General features: G+C 37.5%; 1 protein-coding gene across 2 annotated transcripts in view; it reads left to right on the top strand.

The window, feature by feature from the left end:
* The window catches only part of CHRM3 (cholinergic receptor muscarinic 3), a 513,002-nt gene that overhangs the window by 256,189 nt on the left and 236,552 nt on the right, over window positions 1-20,261 (top strand). For both annotated transcript variants that reach the window (XM_068548832.1, XM_068548831.1), the window contains exon 4: window positions 6,557-6,659. The gene's annotated coding sequence lies outside the window, so the exon portion shown is untranslated. The remainder of the gene's footprint in view (window positions 1-6,556; window positions 6,660-20,261) is intronic.

Here is a 20,261-nt window from a genome sequence, read left to right as displayed (position 1 = left end):
GACTCCTCAAACTTTGATCACCGCTTCCTCAATTTAGTAAGGCAACCAAGCTGTGCTTGACTTCCCCTTCCTGTGCCCATTTTCCAGAAACCTCATCCGAACCAAGAGCCCAGATACAGGTTTCTCTTCTCTTCTTGGTTTCCCTTCTCTGTCATCACAGTCCTACACTACTTATCCAATTCCTCAAAATAGTTATTTCATTTATTATATTTTCTCGGGGTTTTGGGGGGATAGGGGGGGTGCCAGGGTATAGGTTATACTCCATCCCTGTACCCTGTCATGGCTAAAAGTGGAAATCCAAGTTAGTTTTCGAGAAAGAATTTTCTAGATTTTTTTAGTTTATCAAGGGTCAGCCCAGAAAATGCCAGTCATATATGGTGGAAAAACCCTTCAACTTATTACATCTAGGCTCACTCTCTGATATTAAGAGACTACAACACCAAGAAGGAAAAGGAAGACATGACCCCTTGCTGAGTCTGAGGAATTCTGCAAAACAAGAATGACGGTGGAAGCAGTCTAATAGGCGCCTCCCAACTTTCTCTCTTGGAGTTTCAGCCCAGAGAATGAGGACTGTATTTATGAGAAGGACATGTGTACCAAGACAGGCAACTATTTCATATGCAGCGTTCTGCCAGCATCATAGCAAACTTAGCAGTTCAGCCTGGTCAATCGGAGGAAAGCCTTGGAACTTACGTTCTGGTGTGGCATAGATAGGACCACGGACAGCTGAAGAATGTGTCAGTGGTTCTGACCTGAGGGCTGCAGCACCCCAGGGCTGAACGTGCATCGCAGTCAGACGTCAGAGAAGGCTGCGCTGTCAGCGGGAGGTTGGATGAGGCTGAGTTAAACAGAAATGTCTACCAACTTTAATTGGTCAAGGAGTAACAAATGGTATGCATGCCAGTGGCGAGCCTAATTCTAAATGTCAGCTGGGCTAGGAGCACCCAGATGGATAAGGAGCCCTGCCCCATAGGTCAAGGGAGATAGACTAAGTCATGTTTTGAGATGCAGAATGTTTCTTCTCTTCCTTAGTTTACTGAAGCCATACCCCTCTCCACTGTGTGTGTCTCTGAGGTGTGTGTGTGTGTGTGTGTGTGTGTGCGCGTGTGTGCGCACGCGCGCGCGTGCGTTTGTTTAAAGAAAGAGTGGGAGAGAAAGGCTAATGGAAAGGCTAACTTATACAAAAGAGATTGAACAGTACTTGAATTACATTTAATTTTGCATTTCTCTTTATATGTACATGTATAAACAACTGCCGGGGGAGAGACAGGGGATGTGGTTTGTGAATTTCTAATGATTTGTGAGATTTACAGATTTAGGATGTTCCTTTGCTTTCTAAGAGCTATTGAGCCAGGAGATAGGCAATGTAGTTTTTCCACCTTAATCTCACTTCTAGAGGGTAGGAGATATTTTGGAGCAGCAAATGCTAGAAATTTACTGCCTGAAACCAGGAATGAGACCATGACTATAGAGAGATGAATAGATACCATCTGAGACAAATGACGAACACTTGCTAGTTCACCCTTGTTCTTACGTGAGACAGAAGCCAGTAGCCATGAGTTAGCTATTGTTTCTTCAAATGCATCTTCTCCCTGCCCTGGGAAGAATAAATGGCTTCCCAGGGATGGAGGAGACCCTGTTTGGGAGATGGGTGATGTCTTAAAGAAGACAATGAGGAAATGGGAGATTCTGAGGCTCAGCCAATTTTCTTTAGCTTTTTTTTTCCTTTAGAAAATGGGATAGAGGGAATGTAAGAAGGTGAAAGTTATGTTACAGTGTGGAAAAGACTGTTGATCATAGATTCATTTAAAATCACATGCATTAGCAATTATGTCAACAAATCTTCTTAGTTTTGTAATCTAATCTTTCTGTGGACTGTCATTATAAGAAATTGATTTTCACCATTCTGTTAAAATATGTGTATATATATTATCTCAGCATCATACTAAGTATATCTCCTTCATCTCCTACCTCCTTCCTCCACTATCAAATACTTAACGATGTAACAAAATAATATTTTATGTGCTGGAGGCCATTTAACCATGTAAACACATATTCCAAATATATATCGTGTTTGTGGGTCTGTATTTTTATTCAGTAGGTATTTCAAATGAGTACAATTTTAAAATATATTATGAGAGTGGGGTTAAGATTTTTTTTAATGCATTCACAACTACTCTATCCTAGCACCACAATTTTCTTTATTCTGGTTACCTGGCTAGTATTTATTCACATATACATTTTGTACCTACTTGTAATCAGAACATACAGTTTTCTATACCACTTTCTCTATATTGTGACTTAGTTATTACTTTATTGGCTACTTAATATACCGTGGAGTTAATATACAAACGTTTTCTTAGATGCCCTGCTGTGGGATACACAAATAGTTTCTGTTATTCACTAGTATTATGAATAATGCTACAATGAACATTTTCCTAATTTTGAATTGTTTCTTTGGGATAATTTGTGAGTGGGATTACTAGGTCCAAAGATATGAATATATTTAAGGACCCTAAATATAGGTGTGGGTGAGATCGGTGATTCAGTGGGTTCTACATATGTATAATACCCCCAAAATATATGAGTTTATCCATTGTTTTCCCAATAGTCTCATCTGCATTTTATTATTTATAATTGAGCTAATGCGATCTGTGTCATTTTTTAAATTTTGGATTTGTTTGATTGCTATTGAGATTTTTAAATTTACATATTGCTTACTGTTTGAGAATTACTGTGGTTTTAATTAGGAAAATCACCTAAGTATCAGGCAAACATAGTTTCAAATCCCAGCTCAGGCCACTTCTTGTTGTGTATTAAGTAAATTAGCCTCTCAAAAGGAAAATAATTTCTTCATTTGTAAACTAGTGACGATGACATCTTCTTCACAAGGTTGTTGAGATGATCAGATGAGTAATCAATGCCTGGTGTGTTAGTGCCATAAGGGAAATAATTAATTCTCCTTCCCTCTGCCTGTACCTCCCTCATCTCACCTACCAATCCTCCTGCCCCGACTTCTTCTTGTATGGATTAAGCATCCAGGTTCTTTTGGTACAAATTTTCATAGAACCCGATTTCTCGTTCCAGAGTTTACAGGGGCTAGTTGTCAGTTTCCTCTAGAGAACCAATTTCTATCGTGCCAGCAAATGCTGGATTCTGCAGCAAATCACTGAGGTCAAATCTGTTGGATCCCATGAATTCCTTAAGTATTCATACAAACAAATGGGAAATACATTCGAAATAATTTTTTTTCCAGAAATTACTCATTTTAGAATGTTGTGTGTAGTCCAGTTTCTCTTTTAAATGACTTATCCAAGTTTTCTTCCATTAGGTTGCTCACAGGTGTTTTTGATTCGTTTATTTGCTCCTACCTTTTGGTTTCAAATAATGCTTCTGCATCATCTGCTCTCTGCTGCATGTCAAGAACAAGCTTACTTCTGTGGTAACAAGTGTGGTTTGTCAAGCAGCTGTAACACAAGATCATTGCTGGAAGTTGCATATCTGGATGATACTGTCATTTGGATTTTGTCTGTCTTACATCCAGTGTCTGTCTGTATTCTAGGCATTATTGTTCATCTGTTGCCTGGAATTGGTTTCTATCTTGCGAGCCTCTGTAGCAGAAGCTGCCTTTTTAAGCAATCATGCTTCTCTTTAAAGCCAAAATAATTCCTAATATGTTGTAAGGTCTCAGAAAGCCTGTAGCAAGCATACAGTTTCTCAACTGGAAAAGCATTGAAAATAAAAACTTCTATCCTCTTTCATGAGGGCAAGGAGATTTCAGGGCTACCGAAAGACTTTCCAGTCTCTCACCTTCATGATGAGAAATTGAACTGAGTAAGATGTATTCTAAGCAGTTTCACTTCAGGAGTTTACAAGAGAAAAAGTGGGAGGAGAGAGAAGAAGAGGAAGGGAAAAAATCCTCTGCAACCTTTCCAACCTCAGCAACTATATTTCTCATCCTTTGGAGAATGCCACAGGCTCCTTTAGAGTTTTTCTTACATAAGCTATGTGTCATAGACAAGGTTTCTTCATTTTTGCATTACTAAACCTGCTTTTCCCCCATCTCCATGCTTTCTCTCCCCATTTTTGCATGTTACAAATGAGTGCTGGCCTCCATTCCTCTCTGAGTAGATGCACTAATTCCAACCTCTGCCTAGAGTTCAAAGCCCTTTTATCCACACCCTGCATCAGCAAAGTTATTAAAGTGCTGATGAAGTCAGAGGCAAGAACCACCAGGCCTGAGAGAGGCTCATATGTAACCGTTACGTCCACAGAGGGCATTTGAGGATCAGAGCTGGATGTAGACAGAATCACCAGTTTCTCCACGGTTGCTGGGCAGTACACAGTCGCCAGCCTTACCTTCAGTATGGCCACACGGAGAAGTCTTTTATTAAAGATATCAAAATCCAGGAGGTGAAAGCATGTGGAATTAATCACAATTTTTCTACCCCATGCTTGACTTCCTGAAATTGGAAATAGGAAAGGTGATCATGGCAGCAATTTGGTTGTGCCCGGAGTCCGCAGGGCAGTACAATCGGGAAAGCACACGTCATGAAATAGGACAGAGACTGGCATGTCCGTACCACATGCCACACGCAACTCTCCCTGCACAGAGAGGGCACTGGACTGGTCTACACGAATCACTTTTTTTTTCCAATTGTATGAAGTTTTTTTTAAGTGTTTTTATTTTTTATTTTTATTGAATATAGTTGATTTACGATTCAGGTGTACAGCAAAGTGATTCAGTTATATATATATACATATACACACACATATATGTATGTAACTTCAGATTCTTTTCCATTATAGGTTATTACAAGATATTGAGTAGAGTTCCCTGTGCCATACAGTAGGTCCTTGTTTATCTACTTTATATATGGTAATGTGTATCTGTTAGTCCCAAATTCCCAATTTATCCCTCCCCCACCTTTGTTTTGGTAACCATACGTTTGTCTCCTATGTCTGTGAGTCCGCTTCTGTTTTGTAAATAAGTATATTACTCAGTCATAAAAAAGAATGAAATAATGCCATTTGCAGCAACATGGATGGACCCAGAGATGATCGTACTAAGTGAAGTAAGTTAGACAGACAAAGACAAATCCCACATGACATCCCATATATGCGGAATCTGAAAAAATGATACAGATGAACTTACACCAGTTATTTTCAGGTCTTGGGCAGGCCCCTCAACCTTGTGAAGCCAGGATGAGATGATGTGTGTAGAGGAGCTTGGGAATAGGTTCAGCTTCTATACAATTATTGGAGTGGGTGCTTTTGTTTGCACCGCTGTGCCGTGGACTGATTTACAGCCCTTTAAATCTGTAAAAGGATGTTCTGCCATTTCCTTTGTGCATGTTCTGTTCCCTCACATTATTGTAGGCCCGATATAAGGCAGCTTTCAGAACATGCCGTTCTGCCTCACAGCTTCCTGTGTTTGAGCATGCTGTCTGAATAACACCCTTCTCCTCCCTCACCCCCGCTTCGCCGGCATATCTCACTCTTCTCCTCAACATTCAAGGCTCCGCTTGAAGACCCTCTGCTCGGTGACGCCACCCCTGTACCCTGTCTGCATTGTGAACACAATGACTTAGTCCTCAGGGTTGATGAGGGTCCAACGTGGCCTTTCCCAAATGAGTGGACTTGGGTTTTTTGAAGGCAGGACCAAGTCCAATTCATTTTCTCAACCCAATATCTGGTTCATGTTATTCACTCAGTAAATATTGATCAAAATGGTGAGTGAATGTCAAATACTTGTTGCCATGAAATAAATTGTACCAGTCAGGTGAGTGGTTCTTCGCTAATTCGCTATGAAACTTGTGAAGGAAACTCAACACTTAGCTTTCTATATGTGTTTTAAATATATGTGCCTTATGTGCATATTTTAATGGGGAAGCTTATAAAGTACTCCCAGTTATTGGAAGTATCAACCTGAGAACATGTGACCGTATGACAGAGTCTACGAGATGTGGCATCTCGTGGAAAAGTAGGGTACACAGGTCATTGTTTCCCCAGTAACAGCAGTGGATCACTCCTGCAGCAGGATGCCAACAGGTCTTGTGAAATGAAAGGGTTTCTTTTTTTTAATATATTTATTTATTTATTTATTTATTTATTTATTTATGGCTGTGTTGGGTCTTCGTTTCTGTGCGAGGGCTTTCTCTAGTTGCGGCGAGCGGGGGCCACTCTTCATCGCAGTGCGCGGACCTCTCACTATCGCGGCCTCTCTTGTTGCGGAGCACAGGCTCCAGACGCGCAGGCCCAGCAGTTGTGGCCCACGGGCCTAGTTGCTCCGCGGCATGTGGGATCCTCCCAGACCAGGGCTCGAACCCATGTCCCCTGCATTGGCAGGCAGACTCTCAACCACTGCGCCACCAGGGAAGCCCCAAAAGGGTTTCTTGATGAAGTCCATTTGGGGAAAGTCTGGGATAAATCTCCATTTATGAAATCTATCATTTAATTAAAATGCCATTTCACAATCAAGTGATCCAAGTATCCTACTTCTTCTTTTATCTTGTTTTAGATTTATTTACTCCTTCTTTATTTGTTTGGTTTTCAGCTTTTGCGGTGACATGGCATCTGGTTTTTTTCTACAAGGAAAGTTCAGCACACAGCACAGTCCTTGATACATTGGATTGGTTTGATGATCCTACCTGGAACAGGTACATAAAAGCTTCAATGTTTGCTTACCCATCCTTTGAATCATACCTAGGGATGTATATCCATTTCTGCTTTTCTTGTTGTGGACTGAGGATGAAATTTGTTCTGGAGAGTAAAATTCACGTGTCAGAGATGACCTTTGTCTTTTCTACTTAGCGTATGTGTTTATAGTATGACCTACAAGACTCCCCAAGACCCTTCATTTCCTTTGTTATGGGGTTAATACAAATTAAGAATACATTCATGCCAGTAGAGAAAGGAAATTCCATGCTCATATGGTTCTGAAACTAATAAGATTTAATATACAACTGTATGGAACTCAAGTATATGAAATATGACAGATCCCCTGGTATGTTTATAAATATAGTACCTGTAGCTGAAAAGTCTAACAGAAGGATGTAAACTTTTTTTTCCAAAATTAGTTCAGTCTTAGACAAAATTGAGTACCAAATTATGAACTAAATGGGAATTAATTAATGATCCTTTGATCCTCTTAGGTTTTGTGACAAGTACTCCCTTGGTATAATATATAATGACATAAATATGACATAAAACCAAAAAGAAATACAGTATTTGAAAGTTTCATTGTTTAATGAATACTCTTGAAGGGAATATTCTGAAATTAGATTCTCATGAGATATAAGCCTTGTAGCTCCTGATTTAATTCAATTCAGACTGCTTTGATGAGTACTCTGTGTGTGTGTGTGTGTGTGTGTGTGTGTGTGTGTGTGTGTGTGTGTGTGGTATTTTATCACTAACAGATACTTTATTACAAGATTCATTGCTTTATTGTATTCCACTTTCAAAATATTGTTGGGAATGTGGTAGACTTGTTGAAATTCTGGTATGTATTTAGAAAAGTGTCCGATGTATATAAATTGTATTTTCAAAAGTAAAACTTTATAACAGCTCCCCTGCCCACACCCTCCCCCCAAAAAAGTCTGCTGAAAACCACATTTGAGAAGTAGCACAGACCTGAGACTTAATCAGATATAAGACCTAGCTCTACTCCTTAACCCATAACCTTGGAAAAACATGTTATGCTTCCTTAGAAAGGGGGAGGGAGGGAGAGAAGGAGGGAGAAAACAAATTCACAATTGCAGTACACCAAATACTCCAGGTCACCTTTATTCTTAATGAGGTATCAAGTAATTAATCGATGTGTTTCCAGGAGTCTCCAGAGAATTTCACTCCTACATTCTGTGACAGTCTGAAATCCATAATTAGAGTTTAACCTCCCTGATTTAAGGCAGAAGTTGTGACTGGTCCCCTGAATGTTAGGGCTGTCTTAGGTTGTTTATTTTATAGTTTTGGTGGGGGTTTTTTGGCCTACACAAAATTGATACACATGTGTTTAAAAAATTGCCAAATCGAAAACATCAGGAGAGTTCACATTCAAATCTGGGCTTCCAGTCTTCTTTTCCTCTGGAAATTGCACTACAAGTAAACTAGTTACTCATCTGCCACAATTCTAGTTGTCATACAAATTACCTCCCTCGTCTTAACCTCTCCACGTCGAATCCATCAAGTCCTCCAAAGCCTTGCTGGGCCCCAGTGGTTTTCAACCCTCGCTGTGAAAAGGTCATTTTCTGAGAGCTCAGGCTGCAGCCAGAAAATTAAGCCAATAGCTCTGAGGGTGGAGCTGGGGTTCAGAACTGTAGAAAGCTCTTCAGATGATTCTGATGTGCAGCTGAGGCTCCGAACCCCTGACCTAACATCTTCATGTCTCTGTGTCAAAGGCCATGCCCCCAGTCCAAGTCACATTCACCACTTTCTGGTCTCAACCGTCTTCCACTGTCATCCCTAAATCACCTTCTCATTTCTATTCTTGTCCCTGTTCAATCTCATCTTCACCCAACTGCCAGAGTCATTGTTTATGAATAGAAACATATCTGGTCAATGCCTGGCTTAAAGCTCTTCAATAATAATAGCAGTAATGATATCAACTGATGATGATCATTGATACCTTGGTTGAATAAAGAATCTGAGTTGAGGCTTTGTTGAAGGATCAAGTCATTGAGACATTAAGTATCAGAAGCAAATGGGGGAGAGGGCACAAAAGGTGTGACTGAAGGTACCAAGGAAATTTTATTCCATTTCCACAGGGGGCCTGTTGCCTAATATGACAATACCTTCCCCTTGCCTGCTCCTCCAGGTAGTGACGCTTAGGCCAGAAGCATTGCTGACTTCTACAGATTGCCATCCAGTCCGTGTCCTGATGTCACACTACTATTAGGAGCGAAGGGATTTTATAGTTTGGCAGTGACATTATTATAAGATTAATGTTCGAGCACAGCTACCAAAGTTTATTAAATGTCACTCCTTCGTAGTTGCATGATTCACCCAGCAAAATAAGTTGATGCTAGTAAATTTTTAGGCAGAATAACTGAATTAGGGATGTGTGTTTGTCGGGGTTGGTAGTTAAACCTGGGATCATATCTCTTGCCTGTCTGACATATAGTTCCTCCTTTTCACCAACACAAAATGTAAATCCAATTATTTATTTGAGCTGCAGTGGAGACTTTGTTTCTCAAAATGTCTGTGTAAGGACTGTATAGACCATAGAGGTAGTTACTGAAGTCTTTCCTTTAGACTCCAACCACCCATAACTGGAGACGGTGCGCTTCCCATTGGAAGGGAAGAAGATAAGGTGTCATCAGAAAGTTTTCATCAAAGACACCTTCTGACATACTGTGATGTTATTTTATTCAGAGTTTAAAAATAAACCAGTAAATGCAATCTTCTTTGAAGCTGAGTGGAAACTTGGGTCCATGTCAGCACTCCTTATGTACAACATAATCAACTTTATTTCATACTGGTGACATTTTTTTCCTTCAATATAAAACCATCAGTGTTTCACAGTTGACATTATAAAAAGTTCAAGGATCTGTGTTAAGACAAAAATGTGCCTCCGATGTTCAGGTAATGGAGACCAATAAAGATGTTGAAAACTCTGTTACCTAGGTATTAAATTAATGCATGAGGAACAGCTATCTCCTTTACCTTAGGGGACCTAATTTACCCAAATAATATGTCTGGGCAGAGCTATCCTACATTTAAGGAAACAGTTGATATTTTCAGCTCTCTCCTAAATATTTATTTTGGGGGACAATGGAGAACAAAATACACAGAGAGGCACAAGCACATACACACTGAGCATCCCTAGACACAGTACAGGATAGTGCTTATTGACAAGATGCCTTTGTATTTCCTTTGGGGATCAAGCTGGATTGACCTTGCATATAATTCTTCTCTGTGGTGAATAGAGTTGTAATAAGGCCAGAGATTCTTCTCATGTCGTTTTAGGAATTTCTTTGAAAGGATTCAGGCAGGGATGTCCATTATGTTTTAGGGTTCTACATTAGTATAGATAAAGCTTTTCCAGTAAGATAAATCCATTTTTCTAAATTCTTTATGTCACTGAGTGCCTGGGATCTGGACAGAGGAAGATTAAAAATCTCTCTAAAATCTACCATATTGCCACCACATGAAACAGCTATTGAGAGGGAAATTAATAGTGTCTGAAATGAACCTTGGGTTAAGCATACTTCACTTTGCATTTTCTACTGTTTTTTTCACTTGCCATTAACTCCCTTTAATCAGAGAGTTTCCCTGAATTAATTAGGATTAATTTTTCAAATCTAATATAAAAGATAAATGTATCCTATATTTATTATAGGGCAGGAACAATATGGACGCTGAGTTGATTGTGAAGATCTGTGTTATGTTATAGTAATACATCAAACGGCTCCAAAAATATACATGTTTGTCATAGACATTTACTATTGTATCAGACTTTTTCTTATTCCCATCATTATTGTAGCACTTTGTGTTGACTTTTAAGAGTGAACATTTTGGAACAAAAGATACATTCTTCCAGGATCCTCCATGCTTGAACAATATTAGACTTTAGAAAATATTTGTGAAATGAATGATGAATAATTCAAATGCATTTTAATCTTAGACACAAGCAGATGAAATTATACCAAAGCTAGGAACTGACTTAGCCAGTGAACTAAATATACAAAATAATGACCAATAAAAATGGTAATTCATCAGATCAGATGTTATATCTGGTATGCTCTGTGGAATCAGAGATGGGCATCATTTTGAAAGGATTTGAACAAAGTCAAAGGGCCAGCAAATATAATATTTTGGTGAGCAGCTCACCCTGATTTCATTAAGGCGTGGCTCTTCACTTCCCTCTTCTCCTTCAGTATTTTCATCTTTAAAATCTTCTTTTTTTTTTAACCTGTCATGTTAAGGGGACATTCTAGTCTAAAGACTCCTGATTGAGGTGCCTTATCTTTAAAAACTTTGCTAGGGGCTTGTGGGACATTAAGAGGTAAAACACTATAGCATTTCTGCACTTGTGAATAATTGAACAGAGTCTAATGTTGTCTGATCAGGTAATAATGCTACCCCAAGTAAACTCTCTAGGAAGTACTAGAATCATTCTTGTGCCTCCATCTACTTATCTATTAAATCTCTGACTTTTCTTGGCAAAGCTCAAAGCCAATTAAAGTCCCATATGCTTTACATTGCTTCGCTTTTGCATTTTAGAAAAAGAGTAGATGGTCCAAATGGATGTGATGATCTTATCAGCCAACAGTAATATAAACCCTTCATACATAAAATTATGTTTCTCGGAAGAATGTGAAATTTCACTTTGAAATTATATTGCATTCTTAGTATCACAACATACTGTGCCTCAGGGATAAATAATTTCATATATTTAGGATCCCTAAATTATATTCCTATATTGAAGAGATATTTAAAACAAATTATTTTACTTTATCTGAATATTAATAATACGATCAATGATAACTTTGATTACAAGTATTCTGAAATTGGGAACTTTCCCATATTTAACTTAGCCATCTTAATGTTCAAACATATTTCTCTTTATATTATTAATTTTTTTTCTTTAAACATTTTCATTCTCTACTATTCACTTGTTTGTATTGATGTTTCTGTACTCTGCTTTTTTTACCCCCAAAAAAATACTTTAGATAGATTATAAAAAGAATAAAACCTAATAATTATCAACAAAATAGAAAATTAAGGCAGAACAAATATAAATAAAACTGTAGAATCAACTGAGAAATCAATATCAGTCACAGTTAGGCAGACCCTAGGGACCAACAGTTGCTGCTCTTGGTCATCAGACATGACTCTGGGTTTACTGGGGGCTAAATCAAAATTTTGTTGGGCAATTCTGCTATCTGAAAAAGGTATATTTGCCTAACATTAAAATACTCATTCTGTAAAAAGAGAAATTACACATCTGATAGGAATGGAGGGGCAAAGAGTGCTTATGATCCTATGGGAACACTGGACTAATATTTGAGGATTACTGATGTAGGAATGAGATACAGCTGTCCTGAACCATGTGTGTCTATCATCAGCCCCTTTTTATTTATGTTTGTAGTCATGCTTCAGCTGATGGTTGAAAGAAAACCATTGAAGTCAGAATTTTATGTATTTTATTCCATTGGCCTTTGAACCTCTCTGTGCTCAGAGGTCTTGATTTTGTTTTCTGTTCTCTACCACTATCAACACTAAATATTAAATGATGTTTTATGAAATCAAGTAGAAGCTATAGTTGAAAAATTGTTGACTAGGGTCTCATAAAAGTGGAGTTAGTTTTATTGAGTTAAATCCTGTAGTTTATTTCCCTTGGCATAAAATTACGTGTTTGCCTAACACTGTTTTTATTTATGATATTGGCTACTACTAGATATGTGTATTTTTTTTAACATCTTTATTGGAGCATAGTTGCTTTACAATGTTTTGTTAGTTTCTGCTGTATAACAAAGTGAATCAGCTATATGCATACATATATCCCCGTATCCCCTCCCTCTTGCATCTCCCTCCCACCCTCCCTATTCCACCCCTCTAGGTGGTCACAAAGCACTGAGCTGATCTCCCTGTGCTATGCAGCTGCTTCCCACTAGCTATCTATTTTACATTTGGTAGTGTATGCTATGTGTATTTTTAATTTGTTACTCTTCGAGCTTTTGGGGGGGAAAAAAAGACAAGTCTTTATATTTTCTTTGACTGAGACCATTGAACAAAGAGAAGTAAAGTGCTACTTATTTTCCTAGGCAGCAACTTGTTGGATTCATGGCACAAGCTTTATATCATTGTCCTAATCTTGAAATCTACCCCATTTTAAATCTTCTATCAAATCCTTTGCAATGTGAAAATTGTTGTGATTAATCCTCATAAAAGCATGACACACAATTTAATCATTTTAAAAAGTAAAAAAGGGGATCATATTTTGCAAGCATCATTCTATAAGATAAAAAGGGAGTTGGGAATGCCTACACATGGATTCTGGCCTTAAAAGATTGAAGACTCATTTTCATTTTGGAAAACCAGTAGAGATAGATCTATAAAAAAAGATGAGTCATTAATTTAAAAAAGCTTCTCCTCCTGGTAAATTACTTAATTATATATTAACATATAGCTTATTTCCAAGTACCACATTATAAACTACACACAGTTTTCAAACAGTGGTGGCAAATAGAAGCAAGTAATGAGTGGCCAAAATCTCAACTTAATGTTCGTCTTCCACGAGTTAACCTATGACTTTGAGCATATTCTTAACTTCTGGTTGCAGTACATTTATTTCCTGTTTAGAAAAAAAAGATAAAGACATTTGAGAGCCTGTCTCAGAGTTGTAAACAAAATATCACCATGGTGGTTCTGAAAGCTATCCTTCTGGGACATTTTTTCAACTAATAAAAACCATTTTAATCTAAACTGATTATCTGTACAGTGCAAAACAATTAACAGAATTGAGTTTCCCCTTTAATGTGCTGTACCATCTCACATTTACAAGGCACTATCATGGTCCAGTCCCTGTGTGAGTGCCCTAACACATATGTTTACTTCAGAATCTCTTATTTAATCTTCAGAGTAGCCCTGTGAGATAAGTAATATCCTCACTTTACATGTAACAAAGAAAAATGGGTTACAGAAAAATTATGTCATGAGTCATTCCTATCTAATTACTAAGAAGGATAAACTGTGATAACCGGAACTTTTCCTCTCTTAAGGCAAAACCCTTTTCCTCTAAATCAGTGCTTCTCAATCAGGGTGATTTTGTCCCATAGGGGAACATCGGGCAATGTGTGGAACCGTGTTTGGTTTTCATAACTGAGAGGGGAACTCAGTTGGCTTCACGACTGAGTTTCTATGCAAGCTCGTATAAGCTACTCTCTTCCATGCGTCCTACGTATGCTCCACATTCCAGTGTCTTACTGTTTCCTCGGAATTATACAAACACTGTGCTTGCACCTACTCATCATTCTGCCTGGAGTACCCTGAACCCCCTTTCCTGACAAATGTGTATTCATCTTCAAGACCCAGATGAAATCTCACCAGAATGCTGATGTCTTTCCCCATGCCCTGCTCATCTTCTCCCCAGACAGAGTTAAGTTCACCACGTTCTCTCCCCAACCCCTCCCTTCATAGTTACCCAGCACATATGGCTCTGTATTGCAACTTGTTGATTTCCTTGATTGTTTACCCCTGAAACTGAGTTCCTTGAGGACTGGCACCCCCATCGTATTCATCATAGTATTCCTTAATGGCAGTGCAAAACAGTCACTAAAAAAATGCTTTATTGTGTATTGAATAAATGCTAAGTGATCCATGAATCCCTCTTGATTTATCGTTCCCTTGCAGCTAGGGAATTGATGGAATAAATTAATTTGCCCAAGCATCCAAAAAGATTAGCAGTGAGTTTCATTAACTTGAGCTTTCACACTCTCACCCTTTTCTAGTTGGAAAAAAGTCCAAATAGAGAAAAATGTAATGTTTTAGAAGGTGACTCCTAAAACTTTAACACCTTTAAAAGATGTAGTGTCATTCAAATTCCTCTACTTATTAATATAAGTACTTAGAAAAAATTTAAGATATTAAAATATTCTCAAGAAAAAAAGCTATCACTTAAGGTCAAATGTTGTCCATTCAACAGATTTATATTGATTGCCTAACATGTGCCAGGTTACCTGGAACATTATTTTTTTTATTAATACTATATTTTAATAATTATAGTAAGTTGGGGGAAAATTAACAAGATGTGAGATGTGTCTTCTAATGCCCTGGAATAATTAATTGATTCACTTTTGCTAAGAAAATATCTACACATTTTATGTTTGATCTATGACTTTAAATTTATTTGTTAATAATTTTCTTTAACGGAAGCTGATGTTACCTGGTAACCCTGGTGCTGGGTTCAGAGGTTATTCATCAGTATTGTTTATGAGTGAGAATATTCCAGAACAATAACTTCATGTAGTACTATCACAGCATCATCTTTCTGAGTAAATTAGATCATACTGATACTTAGATATACTTTAAAAAATCAGTTCACTGCATAGTTAAATCCATTCTAAGTTTCAAACCCTTTAATATAGAATAAGAAACAAATTTGTGGTCTTTGTATCACAAAATTATAAAAAACCTGCCTTTACTAATATAAATGTGACCTATTTTAACTAGGTGCACTCAAGAAATATATACATTAGAGTTTATATTTTTCCCTCCATCAAATACTACTGTTATCAGTGCATCGTGCCATACTGTTTCACATTAATCCACAAAACTGTCTGCTTCTAAAGTAGTTTCCAGTCTGAAAAAAGGATATACCTCTTTTACTTTTTTTTAATATATTGCAATATTTTTCATTGATCTATTTGCAGAAGGGACTGATATAAGTGTATTAGTGTGTAAGTAATAATGTATATAATTAATGTATAACTCTGTGTGTGTGTGTCTGTGTATTTCCCATCAACTTAAACACATTGTTTTGGTTTTTTTCCCCCAAATATTTTACCATGCTGGTTTTCAACAAAGATCTAATGACCTTTTTTTAAACTTTATTGAAACTGCATTATCAGTACAATATTTAGTGTTTTAGTTGCTGTCTATTTGAACGCTAAAATTATTCAAGCCTACTAAGCACATTGTGCGTATTTATTTGTACACGTGCTCATCTTCCTTTAAGAGTAACAGTATTTCATGTTGGTGTAGCTATGGTTTTGCAGTACTTCCATATACTAAGTAGTATAGTTAGTGGATATGGGCATCAGCTTTGCACCCAGCAGCTCTGGATTCAAGACCTGGATTCAAACCTACCAATTGCGTTTCCCTGTTTCTTGACTTACCTTGGGCTCTGCTTTCCCATTCATTCTGCCAATGAGAGCAATCAGGCCCACTTTGTGGAGTGGCTGTTGAGAGGATTCAGTGAGATGAGGTATATAAAAGGAATGCCTGGGCATGGTGAGAGTTCGGAGAATGGTGATTTTAATTTAGACCTCACCAAGGCCCTTAATAGTTCAATTTTATGTCAAAGGGAGGGACAAAGGGAAAAAGTGATGTCCCCAGAGACTATGAAGTGTCTAACCCCACGTCACACAGCTTTGATGTTCTAGCTTGAAGGCTTCCCTCCTACATGCCAACATTAGGCCTGACTGATCTTTGCATCCTCTAAGTTCTGACACATAGTAAGCATTCCAGAAACAATGAGTAAGTGAGTTTTAAGAATTCCTGTGAAGAATTAAAGTCATGGATGAGCACATGGAAAGTGAGCCACACTAGTGTAGCAGAAAATAATCTTTTTTGCTGAGACTGTGTTGCTCTCACACCCCATGAGCAAGAATCCTATATTACTTGTTTTTATGTTGCCAGTACTTAAGCGAGGGCCTCGTGTAGACACTCAATACAGCTTTGTTTAATAATTGAATAAATAAATGGATGAACTCGAAAAACTGAGAATTAACTTTTAATTAAAATGTTTTTAATTTTTAAAAGATGCTATATTATTATTATTATTTTACCACTAACATTTTGGAAAGAATGTATGTCTTTCAGTAGGTTTTTTGTTTTGGTTTTTTTTTAACATCTTTACTGGAGTATAATTGCTTTACAATGCTGTGTTAGTTTCTGCTTTATAACAAAGTGAATCAGTTATACACATACATATATCCCCATATCTCTTCCCTCTTGCATCTCCCTCCTTCCCACCCTCCCTATCCCACCCCTCTAGGTGATCACAGAGCAGCGAGCTGATCTCCCTGTGCTATGCGGCTGCTTCCCACTAGCAATCTAGTTTACATTTGGTAGTGTATATATGTCCATGCCACCGTCTCACTTTGTCCCAGCTTACCCTTCCCCCTCCCCCTATCCTCAAGTACATTCTCTACTAGGTCTGCGTCTTTATTCCCATCTTGCCCCTAGGTTCTTCATGACCATTTTTTTTGTAGTTGTTTTTTAGATTCCATATATATGTGTTAGCATGTGGTATTTGTTTTTCTCTTTCTGACTTACTTCACTCTGTATGACAGACTCTTGGTCCGTCCACCTCACTGCAAATAACTCAATTTCATTTCTTTTTATGGCTGAGTAATATTCCATTGTATATATGTGCCACATCTTCTTTATCCATTCATCTGTCGATGGACACTTAGGTTGCTTCCATGTCCTGGCTATTGTAAATAGAGCTGCAATGAACATTGTGGTACATGACTCTTTTTGAATTACAGTTTTCTCAGGGTATATGCCCAGTAGTGGGATTGCTGGGTCGTATGGTAGTTCTATTTTTAGTTTTTTAAGGAACCTCCATACTGTTCTCCATAGTGGCTGTATCAATTTACGCTCCCACCAACAGTGCAAGAAGGTTCCCTTTTCTCCACACCCTCTCCAGCATTTATTGTTTGTAGATTTTTTGATGATAGCCATTCTGACTTGTGTGAGGTGATACCTCATTACAGTTTTGATTTGCATTTCTCTAATGATTAATGATGTGGAGCGTTCTTTCATGTGTTTGTTGGCAATCTGTATATCTTCTTTGGAGCAATGTCTATTTAGGTATTCTGCCCATTTTTGGATTGCGTTGTTTGTTTTTCTGATATTGAGCTGCATGAGCTGCTTGTAAATTTTGAGATTAATCCTTTGTAAGTTGCTTCATTTTCAAATATTTTCTCCCATTCTGAGGGTTGGTTTCGAGCCTTGTTTATGGTTTCCTTTGCTGTGCAAAAGCTTTTAAGTTTCATTAGGTCCCATTTGCTTATTTTTGTTTTTATTTCCATTTCTCTAGGAGTTGGGTCAAAAAGGATCTTGCTGTGGTTTATGTCATAGAGTGTTCTGCCTATGTTTTCCTCTAAGAGTTTTATAGTGTCTGGCCTTAACATTTAGGTCTTTAATCCATTTTGAGTTTATTTTTGTGTATGGTGTTAAGGAGTGTTCTAATTTCATTCTTTTACATGTAGCTGTCCAGTTTTCCCAGCACCACTTATTGAAGAGGCTATCTTTTCTCTACTGTATATTCTTGCCTCCTTTATCAAAAATAAGGTGACCATATGTGCGTGGGTTTATCTCTGGGCTTTCTATCCTGTTCCATTGATCTATATTTCTTTTTTTGTGCCAGCACTATACTATCTTGATAAATGTAGCTAAGTCAGGGAGCCTGATTCCTCCAGCTCTGTTTTTCTTTCTCAAGATTGCTTTGGCTCTTCGGTGTCTTTTGTGTTTGCATACAAATTGTGAACTTTTTTGTTCTAGTTCTGTGAAAAATGCCAGTGGTAGTTTGATAGGGATTGCGTTGAATCTGTAGACTGCTTTGGGTAGTAGAGTCATTTTCACAATGTTGATTCTTCCAATCCAAGAACATGGTATATCTCTCCATCTGTTTGTATCATTTTTAATTTCTTTCATCAGTGTCTTATAATTTTCTGCATACAGGTCTTTTGTCTCCTTAGGTACGTTTATTCCTAGGTATTTTATTCTTTTTGTTGCATTGGTAAATGGGAGTGTTTCCTTAATTTCTCTTTCAGATGTTTCATCATTAGTGTATAGGAATGCAAGAGATTTCTGTGCATTAATTTTGTATCCTGCTACTTTACCAAATTCATTGATTAGCTCTACTAGTTTTCTGGTAGTATCTTTACGATCCTCTATGTATAGTATCATATCATCTGCAAACAGTGACAACTTTACTTCTTCTTCTCCGATTTGGATTCCTTTTATTTCTTTTTCTTCTCTGATTGCTGTGGGTAAAACTTCCGAAACTATGTTGAATAATAGTGGTGAGAGTGGGCAACCTTGTCTTGTTCCAGATTTAGTGGAAATGGTTTCTGTTTTTCACCATTGAGGATGATGTTGGCTGTGGGTTTCTCATATATGGCCTTTATTATATTGAGGAAAGTACCCTCTATGCCTACTTTCTGGAGGGTTTTTGTCATAAATCATGTTGAATTTTGTCGAAAGCTTTCTCTGCATCAGTTGAGATGATCATATGGTTTTTCTCCTTCAGTTTGTTAATATGGTGTATCACATTGATTGATTTGCGTATATTGAAGAATCCTTGCATTCCTGGGATAAACCCCACTTGATCATGGTGTATGATCCTTTTAATGTGCTGTTGGATTCTGTTTGCTAGTATTTTGTTGAGGATTTTTGCATCTATGTTCATCAGTGATATTGGCCTGTAGTTTTCTTTCTTTGTGACATCTTTGTCTGGTTTTGGTATCAGGGTGATGGTGGCCTCGTGGAATGAGTTTGGGAGTGTTCCTCCCTCTGCTATATTTTGGAAGAGTTTGAGAAGGATAGGTGTTAGCTCTTCTCTAAATGTTTGATAGAGTTCGCCTGTGAAGCCATCTGGTCTGGGCTTTTGTTTGTTGGAAGATTTTTAATCACAGTTTCAATTTCAGTGCTTGTGATTAGTCTGTTTATATTTTCTATTTCTTCCTGGTTCAGTCTCGGTAGGTTGTGCATTTCTAAGAATCTGTCCATTTCTTCCAGGTTGTCCATTTTATTGGCATATAGTTGCTTGTAGTAATCTCTCATGATCCTTTGTATTTCTGCAGTGTCAGTTGTTACTTCTGTTTCATTTGTAATTCTATTGATTTGAGTCTTCTCCCTTTCTTCCTTGATGAGTCTGGCTAATGGTTTATCATTTTGTTTATCTGCTCAAAGAACCAGCTTTTAGTTTTATTGATCTTTGCTATCATTTCCTTCATTTCTTTTTCATTTATTTCTGTTCTAATCTTTACGATTTCTTTCCGTCTGCTAACTTTGGGGTTTTTTTTTTTTGGTCTTCTTTCTCTAATTGCTTTAGGTGTAAGGTTAGGTTGTTTATTTGAGGTGTTTCTTGTTTCTTAAGGTAGGATTGTATTGCTATAAACTTCCCTCTTAGAACTGATTTTGCTGCATCCCATAGGTTTTGGGTCGTCGTCGTGTTGTCATTGTCATTTGTTTCTAGGTATTTTTTGATTTCCTCTTTGATTTCTTCAGTGATCTCTTGGTTATTTAGTAGTGTATTTTTTAGCCTCCATGTGTTAGTATTTTTTACACATTTTTTTGTCTAATTGATATCTAGTCTCATAACGTTGTGGTCAGAAAAGATACTTGATATGATTTCAATTTACTTAAATTTACCAAGGCTTGATTTGTGACCCAAGATATGATCTATTCTGGAGAATGTTCCAGAGCACTTGAGAAGAAAGTGTATTCTGTTGTTTTTGGATGGAATATCCTATAAATATCAATTAAGTCCATCTTGTTTAATGAATCATTTAAAGCTTGTGTTTCCT

The sequence above is a fragment of the Eschrichtius robustus genome, chromosome 7, assembly GCF_028021215.1.
Source record: "Eschrichtius robustus isolate mEscRob2 chromosome 7, mEscRob2.pri, whole genome shotgun sequence".
Taxonomy (NCBI): Eukaryota; Metazoa; Chordata; class Mammalia; order Artiodactyla; family Eschrichtiidae; genus Eschrichtius; species Eschrichtius robustus.
Note: the sequence above shows the minus strand (reverse complement) of the source record. Positions and strands in the feature narration are given on the sequence as shown.